The sequence below is a fragment of the Castanea sativa genome, chromosome 6, assembly GCF_040712315.1.
Source record: "Castanea sativa cultivar Marrone di Chiusa Pesio chromosome 6, ASM4071231v1".
Classification (NCBI taxonomy): Eukaryota; Viridiplantae; Streptophyta; class Magnoliopsida; order Fagales; family Fagaceae; genus Castanea; species Castanea sativa.
Window position 1 is genome coordinate 34,062,094 of NC_134018.1, and position 7,981 is coordinate 34,070,074.

The window sequence follows — 7,981 nt, forward strand, 5'->3', positions numbered from 1 at the left end:
ATAATACTGACAAAAGCCATGAAATTTAAATGAAATACATGGGGAATATAAATTTTTCTCTTCTGCTGAAAAGACATAAATCACAAATGCAACTAATCTATTGAAAGTGAAACCCTACACTGGCTTCTTCTTTTTTTCTTTTTTTTGGGTTTTTTTTTGGGGGGGGGGGGGCCTCCACCCCATTCTTATAGGAAGAGGAAATGCCATTTGAGCTCAAGCTTATTGGATCTAAAGTGGCAAATTCATCTTCAATAAAATCCTTACTTTATGGATGCCAGAGTGTTACCTAATAGTATTATTCATAACCTACCTCTCTCTCTCTCTCTCTCTCTCTCTCTCTCTCTCTCCAGAGCCAATCAATGCACCATATAATGAGCCACTAGTCTGCAATAGATAGCATCCACAAAATTAGAAGTTTACAAAATTCACCTCACTTTTAACATTGTCTTGCCTCAAATGGCCGAACAAAGATACAAATAAAAATATGAAGCATCATACTTCTAGTAAAAATTGTAAACTTAAAGCTGTAAAAATATGAAGCATCAAACACACACACACAACAAATAAGAGCCCCAACAGGAAAAAAGATCACATTAGACATTACCTCTGTAACAAACCTCTTTTTCAAGGTTCACCAATTTTGCGTTTTTTAACTCTCGTGTAATGTTTGGGCGGGGGAGGAGGCTGCGGGGCATCATCCTTAGACTCATCATCGTGCTGCAAAGACATTAGATGCATACAATCAATATTTGGTGTAATGATAAGATAAAATGAACTGCAAAATAGGCCTATACATCGTAATTAATGGTATTGTACCATAGAGCTGCCTTTGTGTCCTATTTTGTGTCCACCTGTCCCACAAGTGGGAGCTCTTCTAGCACGTTGCGGTCGACCTCGTGGGGGTGAGGGCTGATGAAGGGGATGCTCGTCCGGTACATCAGTATCTGGCTGAAGAGTGTCAATCCCAACTGGAGGTCCTAGAGGGTCAGATGAGGATGAGGTAAGTGGGTAATGATGCTCTGTGTACAGGCCAGGAGTGGGGATCATTGTCATGGGTTCAGTACGGGGTGGGTCTATGGGCAAAGTGGGTGCACTAGAGCTAGTGGATGGGTTTGAAGGTGTCTCGGGGTGCATAGGAGGGGTCAACTGAGAATGAATACCGAGATCGAAACTGGGCTGTGAAGGTGGGGTGGGTGAAGGGACCTCGGGCTGAGGAGATGCATCTACCATGGGTGGAGGGACCTCAGGCTGGAGAGATGCATGCGGGATGGGTGTAGGTATCTCAGGACTACTTACAACCCGAGCGGTTGTTGCACACCGACCACGGCCCCTAACTGCACTTGTCCTTCGGCTTGCTGTAGCAGGCCGACCATGGCCCCTAGTTGCGCTTGTGCTTGGGCTTGCTGTAGCAGGCCCACCACGGCCCCTAGCTGCAGTAGCACGGGTCGGTGTACGTACAGGTGCTGCGCTTGTGCTTGGGATTGCAATATCTGCTAATTCAGTCTCATGCCCATTGTTTGCCTCTCCATTTGGTGCAGGACCACCACCAAGCCCAGCCAGATCATTTAGGACGCGTCGGACATGGTTGTGGGCTCGGCTGCCTACAGGAAGCATCTCTAACAGCGCTAAATGGCTTTCAATCTGAAACCGAGAAAGAACCAGTACAATTAGATTTGAGACATTTACGTATCAATTGTAGAATGGATAATATAGTATAGTACTTATTAATCTACCCAAATACTCAACTAAGATATATCTAATTAGAACACATTACCGATATATCTAATTTTGCGCTGTTGCGGTTGACATACTTTCGAGTGACTGGACGGTACCAGCGGTAATAGTCATGATCGCGAGGCATCTCACCAGTCTGAGGAGGTGCATGGCAAAGTCGTTGTTGTCTCGCATCCCATGTAAGGATATACGGTCCATGCTCCTCCCTCCAATTCTTCTCCACCTTCCCACATAAGTCTATTCTATGCAGTCTTTCATCGTACACAACATGGTCAGGCCGCTCTTGCGCCAACCCAAACTGACGAAGGACACGATCTGGGTGGTGTATCTCTACTATGCAAAAACACACAAGTGGCACCCTTGCCGTCCACGTATCCCTCCCTGCAACGCAAAAGTCAGGAAGGTGGCCGAAGTCTGCCTCGTATGGCTGCCACACAATCTACAATAGAAACAAAAAACAATTATCATAACATCAAGTTTATTAAAACAAGGGAGAATACATAGATAAAGGGAAAAACAAAAATTAAAACAGAAGATGTGTTAAAGGATGAAACAATCATATTCTTAAGGAAAATTAGCATAACCAAACAGAATTTTTGTTTGCCATACTTGGTCCAGCTGAATTCTAACTAATTGCTCGCGATAGTGGATCAAGGCCATGCCGGATGGCCTACTCTTCGAGCTTGGCACCCGCACCCACCTACAGTTAGAAGCGAATAACATAAGATAAGATAATACCCATGTTATAGTTACTAAGAAGAGTACATTGCACACACAATATTAGAAAAATACTTACTTAAATGCAAGTGGAGCATATGGCCATGGGCCATAATCACATCCAGGTGGGGGCTCTATCCTCGGGCACAAGAATGGCAACCTTGCCCATGCCCAATACTGGACCAATGTGCACGCCCCACCAATCTGCGATGCCCCTTTCTCGCTTGCTCGACACAACTCTCTGTACAACCAGGCCAAGCAACCACTACCCCAACTATACTGTGGCGGATCACGAAGGTCACGCAGGAACGCCAAGAACATCAAATGCACCCTATCTCCCGACTTGTCCATGAAAAGCTTATCCCCTAGTAGCGCTAAAATATAGCATCGAGCATACTGGTGTATCTGCATCTCCGTTGCGTCATGAGGCAGTGGCACTACAATGGCGTGAACAAGGCGGCTGATGAGAATTCTTTGCCCCACCAAAGTTTTGTTGTCATTCGCAGGAGTAAAACCAAGCAACTCCATGCACAGATCTCGCCAATCCCCATCCACCACAGCAGTCGGCCCAACCAAGACCTCACCGTCTATAGGAAGTCCGAAAATGACCTCCACATCTTGTAGGGTGATTGACATCTCACCATGTGGAAGATGGAACGTATGCGTCTCCGGCCGCCATCGCTCAACTAGGGCCGAAATTAGGCAATGATCTATCTCTCTGGAAGGGGCCCTAAACAATCCTTCCAGCCTTAGCAACTTGATAATGTCAATCACCCGATTATCTCCCATCTGAATGCTTGCCATCTCCTTAGTGCGACCACGGCACGTAAGTGGGCCCGGGTCCTGCAAAATCCATAAAAATTATAGCGGTTGTTACAACTACAAATTGTGTTTTGAAAGAACTTGCTAACTAAAAGTCAAAGACAAAGTAAACATTAAAGCGATTGTTAGAACTAGATATTTCACCTCGCCATTCCAAATGTCCTCTGATCGATGATATCGTTGTCGCGTCAACAATGACTCGTCAAGTGGACCAGGGTGCAAGATCTGTGGCTCGTCATCAATCTGAGGCTCCATACTGCAAACATTCAGATACTCAACTGTGAGATCATTAATAGTGTGGGGGCAAAGGAATGTCATTCTACATGCAAGGAAATGTGACTAAACATGAGATAGATCCCCATTCAAAATAAGACTATATATTGCAACATCTCAAAATGGAATACAGAAAAAACTAGTTGGGACAAAGGGAGGAATGATTAAAATGGGAATGCTAAAACAAGAGCCCCAATTTTTTTAAAAAAAATTCGTAATTATAACCCAAGAACAAAAATAAAAGCACAAATGATTAATTAGCATAACCTTCTAAATTTGCATAACCTGCTGCAGCAGAGGCAAAGAAAGAGGAAAAGGTGGAAGAGAAAGAGGAATCAGATGATGTAAGCATTCTACAACAAAATTTAATAACCTTGATTAATTAGCATAACCTTCTAAATTTACTTGTTGGATTTGGTTTCTTCTTCCCTTCCAACCAAATAAATATTCCGAACCTCTCAATTCATATAATTATTTTGCAAGTATTTTCTTTTAGGGACTAGGGGATTACATATATTCCAATTATGATATTTATTTTTGTGTTTAGCATTTTTTGTTTAAGTGTATCCTTACATATACATGATATCAATTTTAGGAGTCATGTGTAGCTGTGGTGCCACATTTAGGTAATAACATTAGAGAACATGCTAAATTCAAATTCAAGGGCTAAAATTGGTCAAATCAGAACATCAAAAGAATATGGTTGAAATTAGATTGTGTGGCCAAATGAGACAAAATTCAAAGTGGTAACTTTAGGTAGTGGGGCAACACTAGTCTGGCCCCTTTCTTTCTTATTTTTGCACCATGGGATCCTAGTAGACTCTATGGGGACCAGTGGGAATGGGTGACAAATCCATGTCCTCTCTTTAGACTAGACTATTTCACATAGGGGCATGAACTTTGTTTCCTTAGAGATGTTACCTTTACCCTAATGGCTTTTTTTTTTTTTTTTTTGGTTCTTACCAAAGAAAAAAAGCAAGCAGGCGTATATAATTTAATCCCCTTTTAATCTGACTTCTTTTCTTTTGTTCTACTTTTTGCAGGATATGGGCTTCAGTCTCTTTGATTGAGGAATTAGGATATCAAGTTACTTTTGTTTCAAGATTTCTCCAATTCAGGACTTTGTAGAACTTAAGAGTTTGTCTCTACAGGCTGTCATTTTTGGTTGTTTCCCATTTAAGACACGGAGATTGATAACCATGCTAAAATCTTACGGATTAACTTAGTATTCTGTGTTAAAATTTTTTGTATGGATTTTTGTCTTTTCAATTTGCGATGTTCCTTGAGATGCTGGCATGGTCTACTAATTTCCCATACTTGTTGGGTGTTGATACTTGAGACTTCTGATCTTGGATGGCTGAAGTTTTGAGTACTGATTATTTTGATAATTTAGCCCAGAGAAATATTTCTGAGACATGAGTTAATACTTAAATTAACTAATGCCAATGAAATCGACCATTCACTTATGTTACAATGAAATCATGCCAATTACTGTTGATACTTAAAAATAAGTTATAGTATACAATTTGAAGGAAATTTGCCAGTAGATGGGTTGTTGGGGGCAGCAATTGCATACTACAAGCTGGCAGTTGCAACAGGAATTTAGTGAACCATTGTGGTAAATAGTGCTATAAATGTATGCGGTGGCCACTGTTCTAGAAAGTGTTGCTGACAGTGGCCATAGGGAGGTGTTGGTGGTGACACACACTGACCATGAAGTGGTATAAGTGAAGGTGCAGAGCTTAGTGAAGTCAGATATGATATTGTTTCCAAATGAGGATGGTATCATGCAAAACTCTATGTTTGTTGTGGGATGCCATAGTCAGATTCCCAAAGAAACTGCACTTTTAGTCTCACGATTGTCATATGTTTTGCTTAATAATGGACAGAGCTAAATAAAGTTCACCTTCGAGATAGTTTGGAGGAAAATTGTTCCAGAGAAATTGCTGGTCACAATTTCATAATCCCATGCGATACTTTTGGTTGTGGTTTTAATTCCTAATCGTTATATTTTTTTAATACCTCAATAGAAATATTTCATGGAGATAGATTTGAATATTACCCAGAAACCAACAAAAACAGAGACAAAAATAGAATATGCTAGCAACCCAAATCATACAACAACTAACAAACCAAATTCGTCTAACTTAAATCTTACACTAACAAGAAAAACTAAAGCACTAACAACAGACATTATCAAACACAAACACTTGGCAAAACCCAGATGGAATAATTATTTAAAAAGCTTAAAAACATACCTGCAAACTTCCGTTAGTAGGGACAAAAGGGATTTTGAAGGATCGCCTGAAGCTGGTTGTGAGGAAAGAGGAGACCATTTGAGGGTGAGGGTGATTTCCGTTGAACGCCGAGAGGTTGAGGGTGACTGGTTTGGGTGTTTCAGTGAGAGTGTTTGAATTTTGAGTGAGAGTGTTTCAAAGAGAGCATTTGAGAGAGTGTGAGTGTTTGAGTGAGGTTGAGAGAGTGTGCTGAAACTGAGAGAGTGTGAGTGTTTGAGTGAGGTTGAGAGAGTGTGATTGTTTCAGTGAGGGGTTTGTATATGGGCATGTAGATTTCGAGTCTTATAAACTCGATTTCTACGTGGCCACACGTGGAAAATTTGTCCACGTAATGGTATTGCCGAACACTGCAAATCGAGTTTTAAAAGCTCGACTTTTTATGGATCTCGAGTTTTATAAACTCGAGATGCTAGTTTCCTACTTTCTTTCGCACAGTAACAACTAACAAAAATGTTAGATATTGAATGGTAAATGGCAACAAAATTCCTCTTTTTTCCATAGCACCCAAAGACCTCCTGCATACCCTATAGTTTCTATGATGATGAATCCATCAAATGGAAGACCCTTGATAATTCTCTTGGCGTTGTCACCCCTACTCTCATCTCTATGATCACCATTATGGAAGGCTGATGGTTGACAGCCATTTCAAAAATCCTCCTTTTGAAATCGGGGTCCAGTGCCCCTCTACAATTCCACATCAAAATGTTCATCTTGACAAATTTTCCCAAAGGAACTTCAATCGGGTTAGGATTCCTCATAACTGCATCCACCATGCTCCATCCCAGTCTCCTCAACAAGTCCTTGGACGTTGTCCTCTCCGGTTTCCATATCATCATGTATCGGAGGATTCCTAGGAAATCCTCTTTGCAACAAATGAGCAGGTGGGCTAGTATCTGAATTAGCTTTAAGGATGGGGGTTCCCCATGTGAGCTGAAGCCATCCCCCTGAAATCTAAAATCTTTCTCTCCTGTATTAGCCATCCTAATTTGTCAAAGTGGGGCACCACTGATGGCCTTCGTTGCCAGCTCAACCTCTGCGCTTCCTCCCAAAATAACAGAGGGGTATCCGTGAGGAATTTCTACCATGGATTGGGAGTATAACCCCACGCCGAATGATCGAAGTCCAAGTTCCCTGTTTTGATGCTGGTCGGGGTTAGTGGAAAAATGTGCTTCCAAGCATTTTTCAGTTCCTCCTTGAGCCATCCCATGGTGTCCGTGGGAGCTGCCCTTATCTGTGCTATTATCTCTTCTGAAATCCTAGCTACCTTGTTCCTGTACCATATTGCCCAGCTCGGTCGTGGTACTTAAAATCGAACATCGGAAGTTTGCTTCCATTTGATCTAAGCTTGGGGCTTCCAGAGGAAAAGGATAACTAGCCTTGGGTGCCTTCGATTCTAGCGCTAGGTAGTTGCTGTTTTAGAGCTTTAGAGCTCTTCACACGTAGCCCTTCAGTGGCTCAAGGCTTGGAGGTTTGAATGGCCTTTCCTTTAGTCTTTTCATATTACTTCCAATTTTCCTGTACAGTATTAATTGTTTCCTTTCCCAAAGTATCCTGGCAGAGCGCCATGTCACAATCCTCGTTAGGCTAATCTTCCCCGTGAGGACGTCGGGTGCCGCACCAGGCTAGAAGCCATCCAAATCTATTCATTGGGATTTGCTTTGGATGTCATCCTCCACTTCATTTGAATTAAGAACCTGGTTTACCAAACTACCTTTAGAATCTTCCTTGTTAGCTTCAGACTTTGGTGGGAACCTGTTATGTCTGTTATGAATTGAACTCCTTCTCCTCGTGACAAGCATCCATGGCCCAAAGATTGGTTCCAAATGATCGTCTTGGCCCCCATCCTGATTGGAGGGAGGTTCTGCTTCTTCTACAACTCTCGTCACTTGCTTGACACTGTAACAGCAATTCTCTTACTTATGTCCTAATCGTCCACAACAGAAGCACAAAGAAGAGATGCCTTCATACAACACCTATTGATTAATTCGCCTAAGGGGGAATGTGCAGATTAGGCATGTGGATGGCATCAATGTAGTAAGTTAGGCAACGTTTGAAACTATAAAGGAAACTAACAACTCGAGTTTTTGAAACTCGAGATTCACATTAAAACTCGAGTCTTCTAGACTCGCTTTGTGCTC

The 7,981-nt window shown here is 42.0% G+C and overlaps 1 long non-coding RNA gene across 1 annotated transcript; it reads left to right on the forward strand.

Moving 5' to 3' along the window:
* The first annotated feature begins 3,829 nt into the window (after positions 1–3,829).
* LOC142640595 (uncharacterized) lies at positions 3,830–4,832 on the forward strand. The gene is made up of 2 exons (XR_012845205.1): positions 3,830–3,890; positions 4,590–4,832. It is a non-coding gene; the product is annotated as an uncharacterized LOC142640595 (long non-coding RNA).
* Positions 4,833–7,981: the final 3,149 nt, after the last annotated feature.